The following is a 21,226-nucleotide window of genomic DNA, read 5'->3' as shown; positions in this document are numbered from 1 at the left end:
CTTTGTATGTGTTCTTTATACATGCACGGATATTTAAAGGAAATGAGATGTATGAGCGGAATACGTAAATGAAAGGTAAACTAAACGCGCAGCTTATGGGTTTTGTCCACTAGGTATACATGCAAAATGCTGTAGTAGCAACACTGCAGTTTTAGGAGCAGGACGAGGCCTACTGAAAAGAAAGTCGCGCACCCGCAATGTGCAAAAACGAGCCTTGAGGCCTGCATTCTTCGCTTTTGACAAAAACGCTTTCTTAAGTCTGTACAAAAGTTACGTAAAAATGATCGGCGCCAGTAGACTTTGACTGACCCAATTCAAAAGAGCCCAGGTACTCACTGCCACCGCCGCTAACGTGCTACGCTAATCCATTTGGGAAGGGGAGGGGGAAATACACCTTGCCACGTGACCTGTACAACACAGGAACTCTCTATGAAATCGTTAGTCTGGTGAACGCGCATGGTGCCATTGTTTTTAAAATACACCCCCTTAATAATTTCAGTACAGTTTCTCCTCGATAGTATAGTGGTAAGTATCCCCGCCTGTCACGCGGGAGACCGGGGTTCGATTCCCCGTCGGGGAGGTTTCCATTTTTTTTTTAAACTTTGAGACAATTTGAAACGACCTTCTTTTATCAAAAAATCTGTATAACTCCTTTTCTTAATAATGAACTTATATCCTTGCGTTCTACAATACACCAACAATCAACGTACACTACATGCATAATGTTCACATTTATATAATCTAGCACTTTAAAAAACATTCTTTTAAAAAAATACATATATAAAAATTGACGTTTAAAAAAAAAAAAAAAGGTTGGAAACGGCGTGCTATGCCAGTGTTTTTGGGTCCTGTTAGTGAATGTGTGAGGAGAACACGGGCAGAGAAAGGGGGAATATGCAGTCTTCAGGGTTGCAATAACCAGCTGCAGGGTTTGAACCCTGAGAATTTGATCTATGCTACATATTCCACCACTCTACTCCACACACTTCATTTCTCAGGATGAAATTACATCAACTGAGTAAATACTACCATTATGTCACCCTTTTGTAGAATCCGTCTTTACTTATGTTCTGTGAGCCTGGTTTGAAAATCTTAATGGCAGTAACAAACAGAATGCAAATTGTGAAACTGAACAAAAAAGGCATCATCTATTAATAAAATCAGAATTTGCTCATAATTAATATTAATAAACATATCAACAGTAAAGTTACTAATTGCTCTTACCCTTCAAACGAGCAGCCAGTCCTCAATCGCGCTCTCTCTCTCTACATCATATTGTCCAAAGCTATACAAAGACATTGTTTCGTAAGTAGACTTCTGCTAAACAATACTTGTAGTTGCGCTGTTCCTATAGGCAGGTAGCCCTCGATATGGGTCACGGAATAGGGCGTGCATATATATGAATTAGGCTTTGCGACCCACCCATGTAACGTTATCGGAGGAGCTGCATCCACTAATATACTCAATTAGAATGCTCCAGATCCGCTAGCAGGTAATGTAGGAACAGGAAAGACCCAATATATCCTGGTCTATTTAACTAAAAAGGTCACAGCATGCACTAGTGCTATATCCAATAAATAAGTAAAGAGTTGTCAGGTACCTGAAGATAAAAGTATCACAATGTCATAACATGTATGTTCTCAAACTTTAATTGTGATTGTATTGGCAAATTTAGCTTCAGTGAGTGTAGCCTGGGCAGTACCGTTCAGACTGAGCCCCTCGTCGTCTTGCAATCGAAGGATTTTGCCGAATGCTTGCGTAGAAAATGGTGTTCGGTATGGTGCTCGACGTTATCAAGGCATCTCTGGAACAACTAAGAATTACTTTACACGTAGAACAGTCAGTCAAACAATGCCTCCCCACGGTAAAATATCAAAAGTGTTAAGATTTCAATTGTTTTCCATAGTTGTGTTATTGTTGTAGGCTTTCCGGACACGTATTTGAAAGTGCGCAACGTCTTCTGTGGCGTAGTTGCTTAAAAGATTCGGAAAAGAGACGAGTACGTTTTCCAAATTTTGAAACCCAGCTGTAGCAAATCTTATTCCCATGTCCTTCAATGTATAGAACATACACTGGGAGCAACACCGAGTAAGTTTCACAGAAAGATAGCCAGCTTGAAGTGATTTAAGCAAGTTGCGACGACCCATATCCTTGTACCTTTTTTGTCTCCTTGAGAAAAGCAGAGTGGTCCGGTCGATGAGGCATCGTCTGATCCCTGCAGCGTTCACGTAAACATTGTATTTTTGGGTGATACAGTATTAGAATACAAAATCCACATGAATGACAAAGTCACTGTTTTGCATAATAAAAATAACTGGTTTGTTCGAGTAATTCTGATATATTTTTTTTTCGTTTCTTTGTTGGTTTTCTTTCGTGCACTCGGCACAGAACTAACGTAACGCTCAATCATCCAATTCTTGTAACTTCAACGCATTTGGCAGACCCACGGAAGGAAATGCCGTCACTTACTGAGCTGGAGTGTGGAGAAACAAGGTGCGAGTCAACTCCACCTGTCTGCTGCAATAGGCTGCTGTGATACATCTATCAAAATTACGGGGGGTTGAGGGAGCATGCGCTGATTAGAGGGCGTTGCCGCACCAACCGCACGACGAACCTTCTGGATTGGGACCCGAGTGCATACCTGCAACGGGTGACACATTTTAGGAGAATACACAAACAACCAAAGCACTCAAATTGTATTAAGATGTGGTGTGCTTTTCAAAAACTAAACGAAACGCGTAGTTATATTGCCAACATGGTCCAAAATACTTTTCGTGGCAAGCTGCTTCTCTCCCAAACATCTCAATTTATCAAAAAGATAGTTTCTTTTAGTGACGTAGCAATGGATTGTGCAAAGCACAAGGGCCTGCGAGCTTGTAGGGCCTACTCGGGGCTGTATAGATTTTTTGTAAATTTTTAATTACTTAACTGAAACAGCGATTTTACAGTCTCGATAGGAACGTGTGGTCAGGGGATGCAGTCGTGGCACCCGTCATCATGAAAAGTAAATAAAAATAATGATAACATAAGTATTTCTCCACTGGTCTGTGCTATAAATTTGTTTTCCGCATGATTTCAATAATGTTGATCATTTTTAGAGTAAAAATCGCTGAATTGGCCCACTTCCTTACCTTGGACTGCGCTATCCCTCACACACTGGGTTGTCACATGCCTGTTGCTATCTTTTTGTAGGTCGCTAATATAATGTTTTCAGACACGTTTATTATACTCCCTGACTTTCCACAGTGTGGCTAATATCTTTAATGAATGTGTGTGACATATTTAGTCTTGCTGATCGAACATAAAACCGCAGTGAAAAGGCACAAGGTGAGGCAGACAGTACCGTGCCGCTCTGAAGGGGGCACATGTGAGCCCAACAAGTGCTTGTTGCTGTTTTTCTACACAGACGCTCTAGGCGCCAATAAGTTAGTGATATCAGAAAGTCAAGTGCAATGCAGCGGTCCGTTTATTTTAGTTTTATTTTTTGTTCCGACTGACTGACAGTCAAAATGTAAAATTAAGATTTAAAAAAGTAATGAAAATAAGGAGGACTTTTACAAGAAAGTGACAGAGATTTTCATGGAAAAGGATAGGACATCATTTATAAAGGTAAGACCATAAACAGTTTTCAATTTTATAAAAAATGGGGTCAGACTAAGAAAAAAACAATCCAATATTTAAATTTTGACCTTAAATAAAATATTATTTTGTTTTTCTTGTTATCTTTGTTGAGCAGTCTACTAAAATTCATTAAAGCGTCAGAATTTAAAGCTTTTAAAAACAACTAAATATTTCAATCAAGGTCAAAATTTAAATCCATTTTTTTGTACACCACTCAATACTTTCATCTGTGTTGAATGAATATGAATTATAGAATTGCACCTGCAAATTTAGAACACATAGAGGGTGAGAACGAATGTTCTCTCACCACTCTAAATGTAATGTTCTTTCTTAGCCAAATATGTACCTTACCTATGTGTGTGTAAAGAATTCTGAGGAGATGTGAAACATAACCAGTAGTCATTATGCATGCTGCCAGCTGAATAGGAATAAGCTACTCCTTTGGGTTCATATACTGTATTTGTAAATCTGACTCAGAAGGAGTCAGTCCCTCACCAGCCATGAATCTCACCACACATCACTGAGTCTCGATGCAGCGGCTTCAATGTTCAATGTCTTGCTACCATCAACTCTAAACTCGATGGCTGATGACGGATTTTATGCTGCTGCCGATCTTCTTGTTGAGCGCTATACTGTTGCACTGACATTTCATCAGCATTTTCTGCTCAATTGTTCTCATTTCGTGCATGATTTAAATCGATCCTGTCAACCAAGTCAACTGTTTTCAAAGTATCTGAACTGTTGCTGATAGATGTGCACTGCTGTCAACTTCCAGTGACGTTTGCACGGCTTATGTTACTACTGTCTATATCAGTGACTGTCACAGCATGTGAACGATCACTCTCCAAGTTAAAACTCATCAAAAATGACCTCAGAAGCACCACGTAGCAAGACAAGCTTAGTGGCTTGGGTGTACTTTCAATCAAAAACGAGAGTGCCAGACAACTTGACATGTAAAACATTGTTGAGGCTTTTGCACAACAGAAGGCACGCAAGCAAGTATTTTAAGGTGCCCGCTGTGGCAAAGCCTAACGCAGTGGTTCCCATCCTTTTTTTGGCCATGCCCCACCTAGGCCTCTCTAAAATCATGATGCCATCAACTGTAACATATACCTTATTCTTATTATTACCTATTCAAAAAGTGAACTCCTACTCACGTGGAGGAAGCCCATAATATCTTTAATCTGGTCTAAATAAACTTCCAAAGAACATGGAAACAAAAGAGGGAAATGATAGTTGAAGTACTGACAAAGAACTCACTAAGAAACTGTTACAAAAATAATATAATATGAAGTAATATGAAAATACAGCAAATACAGTTTTGAAAACATATGAGAAGTGATATTCATAAATATAAAATAACTTTAATGACAGCTTTTTCTATAATATTTAGATAATTTCATATTTTTGTTATATTGCAAAATTGTATAATCATTGTTACAATTCATATTATTTTAATGGTAAAAACGATTTCTAAGTTGAAAAACCGAAGCCAGTTGTAAAATCATAAGTTAAAGGGTTCTTCACCATCCCTTCTATGTTTATATAAATATATAAATGTCTCTGTAAAAAATAAAAACTATTTGTTAATTTTTCTATAATTTTTAACAGTGAATTTCTCTTTTTTCATTTTCTAAATTGTTTAACGTACTTAAATTCTCGAATTGCCCCCACTAAAAAATCAAATTGCCCCCCAGTGTGCCCCACATTGGGAATCACTGCACTAATGGGAGCAGCCAAAAAAAAAAGAAGTATTATTAACAATATGATTTGTGACTTGTCAGTCTGTTCCATTTTTTTAATCTTTAACAGTTTAACATATCTTTAATTTGCTTTATTGTGTATCTTGGTATGGCTTACTGTTTATTAGTGTCATTGCTGTGAGGATTTGTGAGCGTCGCCACTTTATGAGTTCCATTTTCTCAGAACTTTTGTAAAACGGGTTGATTGTGTAGTAGTATCTTGTCAGCCAGTCTTGTTTTAATTTGCTTCAAACTGAAATTGTTTCATTTTATAGTACAGAACAGTTTCTACTTTCTAGCTCACATTACATTTTAATGATCTTCTTTCACAAAGTTGTCTTAGAAAAGTAAGCAGGCTCACATTTTATATATACTTATGTACGACTACTACTACCCACACCTCCCACATTCCATTCTCACAATTTATTTATTTTTAGTATACCGGTTTGTTTGTCACCAGCATGACACTGATGCCCAGCCGGCCCCTAGGATCTAATTGTGAATAAATTACCAACAGTTATGCTAGACAGGAGGGCCCACCTCAGGGTGCTGCACAGGGGCCTTCAGCAAGCTAGCTATGCCACTGGTTTCTTTGATCCTATTAAGCAGTACATTTCATCAATATGCTGAATGCTTCACTGTTTCAGAACAAATGTATCTTCTAAAAATACTTGTGTTGTGCTTATTTTTTCTGGGCAAAGAATAATTAAGGACTAAGCCTTACTGTAGGATAATGCTGTGTGAGACAATATCCATTTTGTTTCTGGAGAAAATGTGAACAAAGAAAAGACTAGCATTAATGTAATAAAAAACACAAAATAGTCATTAAAAGCAATCTTCTTCTTCTTTCAGCTGCTCCTGTTAGGGGTTACCACAGCGGTTCATCTTCTTCCATATGTTTTTGTACTCTGCACCTTGTTCTGTTACACCCATCACCTGCATGTCCTCTCTCACCACATCCATAAACCTTCGCTTAGGCCTTCCTCTTTTCCACTTCCCTGGCAGCTCTATCCTTAGCATCATTCTCCCAATATACCCAGCATCTCTCCTCTGCACATGTCCAAACAAACGCAATCTCACCTCTCTGACTTTGTCTCCCAACCGTCCAACTTGAGCTGACCCTCTAATGTACTCATTTCTAATCCTATCCATCCTTGTCACACCCAGTGCAAATCTTAGCATTTTTAACTCTGCTACCTCTAGCTCTGTCGCCTGCTTTCTGGTCAGTGCCACCATCTCCAACCCATATAACATCTCTTGCTGATACCCATTTGCCACAAATTACTAATGGCACTCTTCTCCACCCATTCCACTCTACCAGCACTCTCTTCTTCACCTATCTTCCACAATCCCCATTACTCTGTACTGTTGATCCCAAGTATTTAAACTCATCCACCTTCGCCAACTGTACTCCCTGCATCCTCACCATTCCACTGACCTCCCTCTCATTTACACTCATGTATTCTGTCTTGTTCCTACTGACCTTCATTCCTCTCCTCTCTAGGGCATATCTCCACTTCTCCAGGGTCTCCTCAACCTGCTCCCTACTATTGATACAGATCACAATGTCATCAGCAAACATGATAGTCCACGGGGACTCCTGTCTAATCTCATCTCTCAACATGTCCATCACCATTGCAAATAAGAAAGAGCTCAGAGCTGATCCCTAATATAATTCCACCTCCATGTTGAATGCATCCGTCGCTCCTACCGCAGGCCTCACCACTGTCACACTTCCCTCGTACATATCCTGTACAACTCTTACGTACTTCTCTGCCACTCCCGACTTCCTCATACAATACCACAACTCCTCTCGAGGTACCCTGTCATATGCTTTCTCCAGGTCCACAAAGATACAATGAAATTCCTTCTGGCCTTCTCTAAACTTCTCCATCAATATCCTCAGAGCAAACTTTGCATCTGTGGTACTGTATCTAGGTATGAAACCATACTGCTGCTCACTAATCATCACCTCACTTTTTAACCTAGCTTTCACTACTCTTTCCCATAACTTCATGCTGTGGCTTATCAATTTTATTACCCTATAGTTACTGCAGTCCTGCACATCCCCCTTATTCTTAAATATTGGCACCAGTACACTTCATCTCCACTCCTCAGGCATCCTTTCACTTTCCAAGATTCCATTAAACAATCTGGTTAAAAACTCCACTGCATCTCTCTTAAACACCTTCATGATTCCATAGGTATGTCATCAGGACCAATGGCCTTTCCATTTTTCATTCTCTTCATAGCTGTCCTTACTTCCTCCTTGCTAATCCGTTGCACTTCCTGATTCACTATCTCCACATCATCCAACCTCTTCTCTCTGTTATTCTCTTCATTCATCAGCCTCTCAAAGTACTTTTTCCATCTGCTCAACACACTCTCCTCGCTTGTGAGTACGTTTCCATCTTTATCCTTTATCACCCTAACCTGCTGCACATCTTTCCCAGCTCGGTCCCTCTGTCTAGCCAATCGGTACAGGTCCTTTACTCCCTCCTTAGTGTCCAACCTCTCATACAACTCATCATACACCTTTTCTTTAGCCTTCGCCACCACTCTCTTCACCTTGCACCTTGTCTCCTTGTACTCTTGTCTACTTTCTGCATCTCTCTGACTATCCCACTTCTTCTTTGCCATCCTCTTCCTCTGTATACGCTCCTGTATTTCCTCATTCCACCACCAGGTTTCCTTTTCCTCCTTTCTCTTTCCAGATGTCACGCCAATTACCCTTCTTGCTGTCACCCTTACTACATCTGTTGTAGTTTCCCAGCTGTCTGGTAACACTTCACTGCCAGCCAGTGCCTGTCTCACCTCCTTCCTAAACTCAACCATGCAGTCTTCCTTTCTCAACTAGATAGATAGATAGATAGATAGATAGATAGATAGATAGATAGATAGATAGATAGATAGATACTTTATTAATCCCAAGGGGAAATTCACATAATCCAGCAGCAGTATACTGATACAAAAAAAAAAAAAGACAATAACTTTGAGTAATGTTAGCATTTACTCCCTCGGGTGGAATTGAAGAGTCGCATAGTGTGGGGGAGGAACGATCTCCTCAGTCTGTCAGTGGAGCAGGACAGTGACAAAAGTCTGTCACTGAAGCTACTCCTCTGCCTGGAAATGACACTGTTCAGTGGATGCAGTGGATTCTTCATGATTGACAGGAGTTTGCTTAGTGCCCGTCGCTCTGCCACAGATGTTAAACTGTCCAACTTTACTCCTACAATAGAGCCTGCCTTCTTAACAAGTTTGTCCAGGCGTGAGGCATCTTTCATCTTTATGCTGCCTCCCCAGCACACCACCGCGTAGAAGAGGGCACTCGCCACAACCGTCTGGTAGAACATCTGCAGCATCTTATTGCAGATGTTGAAGGATGCCAACCTTCTCAGAAAGTATAGTCGGCTCTGACCTTTCTTACATAGAGCATCAGTATTGGCAGTCCAGTCCAATTTGTCATCCAGCTGCACTCCCAGATATTTATAGGTCTGCACCCTCTGCACACAGTCACCTCTGATGATCATAGAGTCTATGAGGGGCCTGGGCCTCCTAAAATCCACCACCAGCTCCTTGGTTTTGCTGGTGTTAAGATGTAAGTGGTTTGAGTCGCACCATTTAACAAAGTCTTTGATTAGCTTCCTGCACTCCTCCTCCTGCCCACTCCTGATGCAGCCCACAATAGCAGTGTCATCAGCTAACTTTTGCATGTGACAGGACTCCGAGTCATATTGGAAGTCTGATGTATATAGATTGAACAGGACCGAGAAGTACAGTCCTCGGCCCCCTGTATTGCTGAACACAATGTCAGACCTGCAGTTCCCAAGACGCACATACTGAGGTCTGTCTGTAAGATAGTCCACGATCCATGCCACCAGGTGTGAGTCTACTCCCATCTCAGTCAGCTTGTCTCTAAGGAGCAGAGGTTGGATGGTGTTGAAGGCGCTAGAGAAGTCCAAAACATAATTCTTACAGCACCACTGCCTCTGTCCAAGTGGGAGAGGGATCGGTGTAGCATATAGATGATGGCATCCTCCGCTCCCACCTTCTCCTGGTATGCAAACTGCAGAGGGTCGAGGGCGTGGCGGACCTGTGGCCTCAGGTGGTGAAGCAGCAGCCGCTCCATGGTCTTCATCAAATGTGACGTCAGAGCAACAGGCCGGAAGTCATTCAGCTCACTAGGACGTGATACCTTTGGGACAGGGTGATACAAGATGTTTTCCAAAGCCTTGGGACTCTCCCTGTTCCAGGCTCAGGTTGAAGATGCGCTGTAGAGGACTCCCCAGTTCCAACGCACAGGCCTTCAGCAGTCGTGGCGATACACCATCTGGACCTGCTGCTTTGCTGGCACAAAAAGTCTTCTCAGCTCTCTGCTCACATGGGCTGCTGTAATTGTGGGTGGGGATGTCTCACCTATGCTGGTATCAGCAGAAGGATGGTTGGAGGATGCAGTACTCTGAGGTGAGAGTGGGTTAGGTGATCAAACCTATTAAAGAAGTTGTTCATTTGGTTTGCTCTCTCTACGTCTGTCTCGATGGCGGCACCCCGCTTCGAGCTGCAGCCAGTGATAGTCTTCATCCCATCCCACACTTCCTTCATGCTGTTATTCTGCAACTTCTACTCCAGCTTTCTCCTGTACTGCTCTTTCGCCGCCCTGAGCTGGACTCGAGTTCCTTCTGCACGCTTGAGCTCATGCCGATCACCGCCTTTAAAAGCCCTTTTCTTCTGGTTCAAAAGGCCTTTGATGTCACTTGTAATCCATGGCTTGTTGTTAGCATAGCAGCGCACTGTTCTTACTGGAACTACAATGTCCATACAGAAGTTGATGTAATCAGTTGTGCATTCAACAGCCTCTTCAATGTTCTCACTATGTGACCCCAGCAATATATCCCAGTCTGTAGTTCCAAAGCAGTCTCTCAGAGCCTGCTCTGCCTCAGGGGACCACTTCCTGAATGAGCGTGTGGTTGTAGGTAGTTGTAGGTAGTTCTTCCACCATTTGACCCTTGGCTCTGCCCTCACTCTCTTCCTCTTCTTGATCTCTAACATCATCCTACAGACCACCATCCTATATTGCCTAACTACACTTTCCCTTGCCACCACTTTGCAGTCTTCAGTCTCCTTCAGATCAACTCTTCTGCATAGGATGTAATCTACCTGTGTGCATCTTCCTCCACTCTTGTACGTAACCCTATGTTCCTCCCTCTTCTTAAAATACATATTCACCACAGCCATGTCCATCCTTTTGGCATATCCACTATCCTCTGACCGTCATCATTCTTCTCCTTGACACCATACCTAACCATAACCTCCTTGTCTCCACTGTTCCCTTCACCAACATGCGCATTGAATTCCGCTCCAATCAACACTTTCTGTCCCTTGAGTACACTGTTTATCACTTCATCCAACTCACTCCAAAAATCTTCTTTTTCATCCATTGCACACACCCAACATGCGGGGCATATGCACTAACAACATTCATTATCACACCTCCAATTTCCAGCTTCATAATCATTACTTTGCCGGACACTCTTTTCACCTCCAAAACACTCTTGACATACTGTTCCTTCAGAATAACTCCTACCCCATTTCTCCCCCCATCCACACCATGACAGAACAATTTGAATTCACCTGTGATCCACCTGACCTTACTCCCTTTCCATTTAGTCTCTTGCGCGCACAATATATCAACCTTCCTTCTCTCCATCATATCTGCTAACTCTCTCCCCTTACCAGTCATACTGCCAACATTCAAAGTTCCTACCCTCAGTTCCCCTGTCTTTACTTTCCTCATCTCCTCCTGCCTCTGGACACGTCTCCCCCCTCTTCGTTTTCTTCTTCTTCTTCTTCGGCCAACAGTAGCCCAATTTCTGCCAACACCCTGTTGGCTAACAGTACTGGTGGCGGTCATTGTTAACCTGGGGCTCAACTGATCCGGTATGGAAATTTGTATTGTTGTCCGTTTATTGATTTGTCAAAATTTTACACCAGATGCCCTTCCTGACGTAACCCTCCCCATTTATCCGGGCTTGGGACCAGCATGAAAAAAATCACTGGTCTGTGTATCCCCTGTGGGCTGAGTTAGCATTAAAAGCAATATATATATATATATATATATATATATATATATATATATATATATATATATATATATATATATATATACATACATACATACTGTGGCCAATACCCCCAGGCTGCCAGGTGAAGCCCTCCCTGCAGCATGGAGGTTTCCCGAATGCCAGCAGTGAACTATGGACAATGGAGTTTTCATCCACAGCCCTGCTGGATACCACAGGGGCCACTAGAAAGGGGCTGCAGGGAGGTGCAACAAGTATGTCCTAGTCACATGGACAAAGAGAATGACGTGCTTCCGGGTTAAAGAAGAGGAGTTTTCACCTGACCTGGAAGTGCTAGGAAGTCACAGTGGCTGCGGGTTCAGAAGCACTTCCAGGTCACAGACTATAAAAGGACTATGGGAGATCCCAGACAGTGAGCTGAGCTGGGTGGCAGGGTGGCAACGCGTCTGGGAGAGTGGAGGATTATTGTTTATTAGTGTTGTGGTTTATTATATGAGTATTGTGGAGTGGAGGGTGCTTGTGCACTTAAATAATGAATGAATAAAAATTATTATTTGACTTTTACCTGGTGTCTGGCATCTAGTCTGAGGGTTCAAGGGGATGACAGCGCCCCCTATCTGTCACAATACACTTACCTTGACTGACACCTTAATAACATTCCAGAAATTAACAAAATTTAACTGAATGATAATCCATGCTTACACAATACGATATAGGAAAATTGGGAAAATGAGTGCCATTACCATGCATTAACGGACAAATGGCTTTGAAATGCGCGTGCCAAGGGTTTGGAAACAGTGTTAGGCATAGCAGTACACTTTTACCATGAAAATATTTCTCACAGTTTTAGGTTGTATATAAATAAGACACTGACTGTGTATGCCATTTTTAAGGTTTACACTTACCTCTCATTTTTTATTTTAGTATTTTTAATGTTAAAAAAGTAGTGTCACATGAAAAGGCAGTACTTACATAAGTGCCACATGAAGCGGTCACCTCATCCAACCTAGTGGTCCTATTAGGAATAGTGTGTCCAAGGCATAATCATGTGATAATTACTTCCTTCTGCTATTTAATTTCCCACCACTTCATAAAAATGTCTTCCTTCCTGTTCTTTTTCCAAGCTTTGTTGCCAGAGTGACTGAACAATTTTTTTTACATTCAGGCTTTTGTTTCCCCTTTATACAAAGTTACAGCTAAATTTTATATTCATTTTAAATGAGCACTTTGCTAAATTGTGTGCTACCTCATCATTTACAGTACTTACATGAACAGGAACCCATAATAAATAAACACTGTTCAGTCTCCAAAGATTTTGTGAATTCTCTAGTAAAATATCTGATCTACAGTTAGAATTTCTTGCTTCAATACCTGTCAATGCAGATAAGGAATCAGAGCATATAAGTACATTTTCAGAGCACCTTCTCAGGGCCGTTTTAACAGCATTATAGGCCCCGGGAAAAGCAGTGCACTCAGCAAGTCACAACATATATAGATTAGCATGGGGCCCCTATGCTCGTGGGGCCCCCAGTCAACTGCCCACCGTGCCCATGTGTTAAGACAGGTACCATGGGACCAAACTCAAAATTAAATATCCCAAGCCTCTTTCCAGATTAATTTCTAATCCAGCCAATACTAATTTCTTTATTACTATATACTTCCCAAGAATCTTCTAATGTTGCTGTGACTAGATGATTAATGCTTTGTCTCTGTTTTGTCATGGACATCCATGATTTGCCATCGCCTCACAAATTTGTGGTGGCACTGAAGTGCAGTAATCAAAAATAGATTAAATCTTGGACAAACAAATCAGAAAACACAAAAATAAATTGAAAATGCAAAATCAAATCAGAAAAATGCAAAAACAAATTGGAAACACAACAATAATATATAAAACAGAAAAACAAATTGAATGCACAAAAACAAACCTAATATCACAAAAACAAATTGGAAATGCAAAAACAAACTATAAAACACAAAAACTCAATGAATGAGGTGCCTTGCAAGTGTTGTGTCTTTTACACTGCTTTTAAAGCCAGTTTCTCCAGGTTGTTCCACCCCCTCAGATAATCTGCTGCTACCTGAGGAGCCTGTCTTTTTCATGGTCCGAACAAAGGGGCTATATTTGACAGTTTTTTCTTAAATCACAAATTCTTTAATGTCTGCCTACATATCTTTAGCCTGGTCATTCTTTTAAATACTACCATAAATACCCAAGAAGTCCTGAGGGTTTTAATTGGTCCACCGAAAAATTGAAGCAGTCTCCTGTCTTTTCAGGCATTTTTTATGCTTTAATATAAAACAAAAGTTTTGCTTAATTCTCAGGATTCTCTACCCTGTACTGACTGGTAGAAAACCATAACACAATGCTTAGGGTGTGATGGCAAGCTGGTGGCATACCAGAACATTTGCATAGCTGACCAGCAGTCAGTTTTTTGTTTTTGTATTTTTAAACGCTGTTTGTTGGTTGTCTGATTTTAGACTATGAAAGGTAGATGTACCTGCAAATTTTTGGTCTTATATTTTCAATTTTTCAAACTTGTTTCAGAAGGTTTACCCACTTTTGCAGCTCTGATATCATGACAGCAAATTCATTCTTCTATGCTTGTGGTAAATGTGCCAAATTTCTGCTGCAAGCAAATCTGTTTACTGATGAAACCCCAGACAGCTCTGGCAAGGATTACTCAAGGTTAAGCTAATGTTATATTGTCTGTCAAAGTATAGTATATTTAAATACCTTAAATAGACTATAGGTTTCTTTTTATCTTTCACAGTTCTCACTTCTAGCTCTTGCTTTTTTGTGTTTCTAATTTGGTGTTGTGCTTTCTGACTTGTTTTTATGTTTTCAATTTGTTTTTTGTTCTATAATGTGTTTTAGCTTTTTTCTATTTGTTTTTGCATTTTCCATTTGTATTGTGTTTTCTGATTTGTTTTTGTATATTCAATTTGATTTTGTGTTTTATCATTTGTTTTTTGCTTTTCTAGTTTGTTTTGTGTTTACAGATTTGTTTTTGAATCTTCCCATTTGTGTTTATGCTTTTTTTAGTTGTTTTTTCACACAGCACTTCAGGGCCACCATACATATTTGTACTGTCATGATACCAAAACCTTGTATTTAATCTCAATACAAGTGATATTTTATGATACTCGATACATTTCAATTCCACAGCAAAAAGAGAAATTCCATTCAATGGATTTTTATTTAAACTTGTTGATGAAGTGAACAATATTGTCCTTTTTCTGTAGTACAATATAAAATACATAAATACTAATGATAATGACAGCTTTAAAATACTGGTATATCCATTAATATCCATCAAATAGGTACCCAACTATCATTTAAGTAAACTAGTATTGGCATTCATAAATGTCAAAGTACAATGCAGTGCTTGAAAGGATGCTGTGGTAGAACAATACATAGTAAATTCATAACCTTGGTAGTGGTGTCAGCATAGTAGTTTATAAAGAATTATAAATCTTGAAGTACCTTATTTATCTTACCATGTACACATTTTACATTTATTTTCTGGCATTTTCTTTCATTTGACTGAAAAATACTGCTTAGAATCAATACTAAAAATAAAAATACAAACATTATTGCACATATATTGCTGAATTGGCGAACTCCAGCATTTCTGGATATTTCCTTTTAAGCAAACTCTTTAAAGATTTTTTGCTGCTTTTAAGAGTGTAATCAATTGATTAGCTTTGCAATATTTTCTATTGTTAAATTTACATTTGCATCATTAGCTGGTTAAAATATACTACTGAAAAGTTTTATTTAATGAATGAGTCAAATTAATTCAAATTTTAAAAGCTACAAAACTTCCAAGGCTTTCATTTTTTAAGTCTGCCTCTTCTATTTTTTTTATATTTGTCTCAACCTCAAAACTTCCTGTGTCAAATAAAACATGTCAGTTTTACATGAATCTTTTATTTCATAATTCATGCAAAAGAGATTTTGTTTTGCTGTTTTCAAGCAAATTTTGTTATTGGTAAAGCATGTATACAAACTCAGAATTTATATATATTATATAAATCGCTGCTCTATGTTATATATATATATATATATATATATATATATATATATATATATATATATATATATATATACTGTGTATATATATATATATATATATATATATATATAGTGGGATGCAAAGGTTTGGGCAACCTTATTAATAGTCATTATTTTCCTGTATAAATTGTTGGTTGTTACGATAAAAAATGTCAGTTAAATATATCATATAGGAGACACACACAGTGATATTTGAGAAGTGAAATGAAGTTTATTGGATTTACAGAAAGTGTGCAATAATTGTTCAAACAAAATCAGGCAGGTGCATAAATTTGGGCACCACAAAAAGAAATGAAATCAATATTTAGTAGATCCGCCTTTTGCAGAAATTACAGCCTCTAAACGCTTCCTGTAGGTTCCAATGAGAGCCTGGATTGTGGTTGAAGGTATTTTGGACCATTCCTCTTTACAAAACATCTCTAGTTCATTCAGGTTTGATGGCTTCCGAGCATGGACAGCTCTCTTTAACTCACACCACAGATTTTCAATTATATTCAGGTCTGGGGACTGAGATGGCCATTCCAGAACGTTGTACTTGTTCCTCTTCATGAATGCCTTAGTGGATTTTGAGCAGTGTTTCGGGTCGTTGTCTTGTTGAAAGATCCAGCCCCGGCGCAGCTTCAGCTTTGTCACTGATTCCTGGACATTGGTCTCCAGAATCTGCTGATACTGAGTGGAATCCATGCGTCCCTCAACTTTGACAAGATTCCCAGTGCCTGCACTGGCCACACAGCCCCACAGCATGATGGAACCACCACCATATTTTACTGTAGGTAGCAGGTGTTTTTCTTGGAATGCTGTGTTCTTTTTCCTCCATGCATAACGCCCTTGTTATGCCCAAATAACTCAATTTTAGTTTCATCAGTCCACAGCACCTTATTCCAAAATGAAGCTGGCTTGTCCAAATGTGCTTGAGCATACCTCAAGCGGCTCTGTTTGTGCTGTGGGCAGAGAAAAGGCTTCCTCTGCATCACTCTCGCATACAGCATCTCCTTTTGTAAAGTGCACCGAATGGTTGAACGATGCACAGTGACTCCATCTGCTGCAAGATGATGTTGTAGGTCTTTGGTGCTGGTCTGTGGGTTGACTCTGACTGTTCTCACCATTCGTCGCTTCTGTCTATCCGAAATCTTTCTTGGTCTGCCACTTCGAGCCTTAACTTGAACTGAGCCTGTGGTCTTCCATTTCCTCAATATGTTCCTAACTGTGGAAACAGACAGCTTAAATCTCTGGGACAGCTTTCTGTATCCTTCCCCTAAACCATGATGGTCATTTGAGAGTTGTTTTGTGACCCCCATGTTGCTACTCTTCAGAGAAAATTAAAGGAGGAAGGAAACTTACAATTGGCCCCCTTAAATACTCTTTCTCATTATAGGATTCACCTGTGTATGTAGGTCAGGGGTCACTGAGCTTATCAAGCCAATTTGAGTTCCAATAATTAGTTCTAAAAGTTTTGGAATCAATAAAATGACAACGGTGCCCAAATTTATGCACCTGCCTGATTTTGTTTGAACAATTATTGCACACTTTCTGTAATTCCAATAAACTTCATTTCACTTCTCAAATATCACTGTGTGTGTCTCCTATATGATATATTTAACTGACATTTTTTATCGTAACAACCAACGATTTATACAGGAAAATAATTACTATTAACAAGGTTGCCCAAACGTTTGCATCCCACTGTATATATATATATATTAGGCCTGGGAAAGTTAACTCATTAATGTTTGGGACTAATGTAGCCAGTTTTACATGTTAAAAAAATGGGTGCTTCCAGGGCATGCAACAAGGCAATCACTTCATAGTGTTGTTCACTTTCTTGATTTATACATACCGACATAGATGCAGGGATGGGGGGAGGGGATTATTGCACTCCTGGTGCAATGCTAGATTTGTATGAAGATTGAATCAATGTCATACAACCTAAGTCCAACATAAGTTATCTTTGAGTGGCATTAAAACCAAGATAAGTTTCTGGTACCTCTGTATTTAATACGCCAGTCTGTCAGGTAGCTTGCAGTGCTGTCTGCCCTAATATAATGACAAAATGTTATGAAATATAAATATAATGATTATCCCTACCCATTGTTTCAGTTTGCAGTATCTTCACAAATGTATGCAAAGAACGCAACATAACCACTCAAGTAATGCAAGATGTCAGTTTTTAGGCGAGATAGCTACTATGAAGAACTTTTTTGCATGCCAGAAGCAATGGTGTAGAGCAGTATTTTCCAACCTTTTTTTCTATGGTGTCACACTTTTTGTAACCCAAAAAATCCCAAGGCACATCACTAAAAAACTTTAAATGTCATACATGAGCTAAACTGTCCTAATGGTTTTGACTGCTGGAGACAATCAGTTTGGATATTGGCACTCGCAGACCAGCAATAGTGAGCACTCATATTCCCCACTGTCCCTTGCCTCTGCGTGAGTCGCTGGCGAACTCGCACCCTAGCAGCTGGAACCCTGACACATCTCCTGGCTGCTACAGTGCACTTTAAGTGCTGTGTCTGCTTGTGATGTGCAATGAACAAACAAACTAGTTCCTTTGTACAAAACTTTTCAAGGCATGCAGAGTGCATGCTACATTTTACATAGCATCCTGCAACAGTCAGGAGCTATCATCTTCACTTAAATGGCTGCTATCTTCTGGAAATAGCCAGTAAACTATTTTATCAAAACGGTCATGATGACAACTAGCCAATGACACCAAGCACCTTCCATTGATTGATTCACTTTGACTGAGTGACTATGACTGTCCCGGTAAACTGACTGATTGAATGAACCTGTATGCCCCAACAGGTCTGGAGAACCATTACAAGTTTGTTCACAAACTGCAGACAGGAGAACTAGTATACTGAACTAGTTCACTGAAAGAATCGATTTATGTACTGAAGAACGAACTGCAGACATGAGATTTGAAGTACTGTACAACCAACCTCAGTTCAGTTCCATGATGATATATATATATATATATATATATATATATATATATATATATATATATATATATATATATATATATATATATACCTGTATCATGTATATATATATATACTGTGGTCCATGGCTGGTTTTTCATCCCAGCCAATACCCCCAGGCCACCAGATGGAGCTCTCCCTGCAGCATGGGGGTGCCCCGGATACCAGCAGGGAATAATGGACAATGGTGTTTTCCTCTACAGCCCTGCTGGATACCACAGGAGTCAACAGAGGACGCTGCAAGGTGGCCCAGAGAGTCGTTTGTGCCCTATAACCTGGAGGTGCATCTTAGTAACAGCGACAGGAGAGATGACATACTTCTGGGGTGAAGAAAAGGACTTTTAATCTGACCTGGAAGTGATAAGGAATCATGGACTGAAGGATGGGGAACACTTCCAGGTCAGGGACTATAAAGGATTGTGGGAAATCCTCAGACATTGAGCTGAGCTGGGTGAAAGGGTGGCAACACGTCTGGGAGAGGAGGATTGATTATTGAGTATTGTATTGTTTAATGAGAATTGTGGAGAGGACTTTTACCTGGTGTCTGACGTATTGTCTGAGAGTTCAAGGGATCTGTCACAATACATATACAGTATACTGGAGACTGCATCAGGGAAAGACAGGATATAAAAGAAGGAAATTGTGAGAGTAATCCAAAATCAATTTTATATAGTCATAATTCAATGTTCTCACACAGTTTTATTGTAATGTGTGCACTATTATAAGGTTCTATTGGTACAACTGTTTGTTTTTTTCCTATTAATTGTTGAAATTTTATTTATTGTCAAAATTCTTTAAAGAGGATTATTATTATTATTATTATTATTATTATTATTATTATTATTATTATTATTATTATTATAATCCAGCCACAGGGGATGCACAAACCAGAGTGTTTCTTAATGCCTGTCCCAAGCCTGGATAAATGGGGAGGGTTATGTCAGGAAAGGCATCCGGTGTAAAATTTTGGCAGATCAACATGCGGACAACAATACAGATTTCCATAGCGGATCTTTCGAGGCCCGGGTTAACACTCCACTAGTGCTGTTAGCCAACAGGGTACTGGCAGAAATTGGGCTACTGTTGTCCAAAGAAGGAGAAGAAGAGGGGGGTGACATGTCCGGAGACAGGAAGAAAGGAGGAGGGTAAAGAGAATGGTACTGAGGGTAGGAACTTTGTATGTGGCAGTATGACTTGTAAGGGAAGAGAGTTAGCTGATGTGATGGACAGAAGGAAGGTTGATATATTGTGCGTGTAAGAAACTAAATGGAAGGGGAGTAAAGCCAGGTGGATCAGAGGTGGATTCAAATTGTTCTATTATGGGAGGAAAAATTGGGTAGGGGTTATTCTTAAGGAACTCTATGTAAAGAGGGGTTTGGAGGTGAAAATAGTGTAAGACAGAATGATGATTATGAAAATGGAAATTGAAGGTGTGATGATAAATGTTGTTGGTGCATATGCCCCGCAAGTTGGGTCTGCGATGGATGAGAAAGAGGATTTCTGGAGTGAGCTGGATGCAGTGATGGACAGTGTACCCAAGGGACAGAGAGTGGTGATTGGAGCTGATTTCAATGGACATGTTGGTGAAGGGAATAGAGGGTACAAGGAGGTGATAGGTATGTATGGTGTCAAGGAGAGGAATGACGAAGGTCAGATGATAGTGGATTTTGCAAAAAGGACAGACATGTCTGTGGTGAATACATATTTTAAGAAGAAGAAGGAATATAAGGTGATGTACAAGAGAGGAGGAAGATGCACACAGGTAGATTATATTCTATATAGGAGGGTCAATCTAAAGGAGATTGAAGACTGCAAAGTGGTGGCAGTGGAAAATGTAGTTAGGCAGTATAGGATGGTGGTCTGTAGGATGACGTTGGAGATCAAGAAGAGGAGGAGAATGAGGGCAGAGCCAAGGATCAAATGGTGGAAGCTGATAAAGGAATACTGCAAGGTTGAGTTTTGGGAGGAGGTAAGACAGGCACGGGGTGGCAGTGAAGAGTTGCCAGATAACTGGGCAACTACAGCAGAAGTAGTAAGGGTGACAGCAAGAAGGGTGCTTGGCGTGACATCTGAACAGAGGAAGGAGGAAAAGGAAATCTGGTGGTGGAATGGGGAAGTACAGGAGTATACAGTGGAAGAGGTTGGCCAAGTGGGATAGTCAGAGAGATACAGAAAGTAGACAAGAGTTCAAGATAATAAGCCATAAGGTGAAGAGAAAGGTGGTAAAGGCTAAAGAAAAGGCGTATGATGAGTTTTATGAGAGGCTCGACACTAAGGAGGTAGAAAAGGACCTGTACCAATTGGCTAGTGTAAGAGATAAGGCCTGTTCCAGACAGACACCAAGGACACACAATGTCCACAAACACACACGTTTATTATACTCTTCCTTATTTACACAACACTATGCATAAATCAGCACAATACTTAGTCCTTTTTACTTCTTGTCTTCTGCGCCTCCACTCCTCTCTTTGCAAGCTCCGTCCTCTTCCACCTGACTCCGGCTCCCTGAATGGAGTGAGGCGACCCCTTTTAAAATACACCTGGATGTGCTCCAGGTGCTTCATGATTAACTTCCGGCAGCACTTCTGGGTGTGGTGGAAGTGCTGCAGACCTTGTTTCCGGGGCTGCCCAGATGCCCCCTGACGGTGGCCACGGACTCCAACAGGTTTGAGCTTCTAAGCCCCAAGCCCATGGCCCTGATGCAACCCAGGGGAGCTGCCT

At 40.3% G+C, this 21,226-nt stretch overlaps 1 protein-coding gene and 1 non-coding gene across 8 annotated transcripts in view; one reads left to right on the top strand and one right to left on the bottom strand.

Moving 5' to 3' along the window:
- The window catches only part of tmtc4 (transmembrane O-mannosyltransferase targeting cadherins 4), a 221,270-nt gene extending 218,762 nt beyond the window's left edge, over window positions 1-2,508 (bottom strand). Inside the window, exon 1 of one of the 7 annotated variants that reach the window (XM_039744797.1) lies at window positions 2,158-2,508. The gene's annotated coding sequence lies outside the window, so the exon portion shown is untranslated. The other 6 variants (XM_039744801.1, XM_039744799.1, XM_039744796.1 and 3 more) reach the window with 6 other exon arrangements.
- On the top strand, window positions 509-580 carry trnad-guc. The gene has a single exon. It is a non-coding gene; the product is annotated as a tRNA-Asp (tRNA).
- Window positions 2,509-21,226: the final 18,718 nt, after the last annotated feature.

Source organism: Polypterus senegalus, chromosome 2 (genome assembly GCF_016835505.1).
Source record: "Polypterus senegalus isolate Bchr_013 chromosome 2, ASM1683550v1, whole genome shotgun sequence".
NCBI classification, from domain to species: domain Eukaryota; kingdom Metazoa; phylum Chordata; class Cladistia; order Polypteriformes; family Polypteridae; genus Polypterus; species Polypterus senegalus.
The sequence above is the reverse complement of the archived record's forward strand: the minus strand, read 5'-3'. Positions and strand labels throughout refer to the sequence as shown.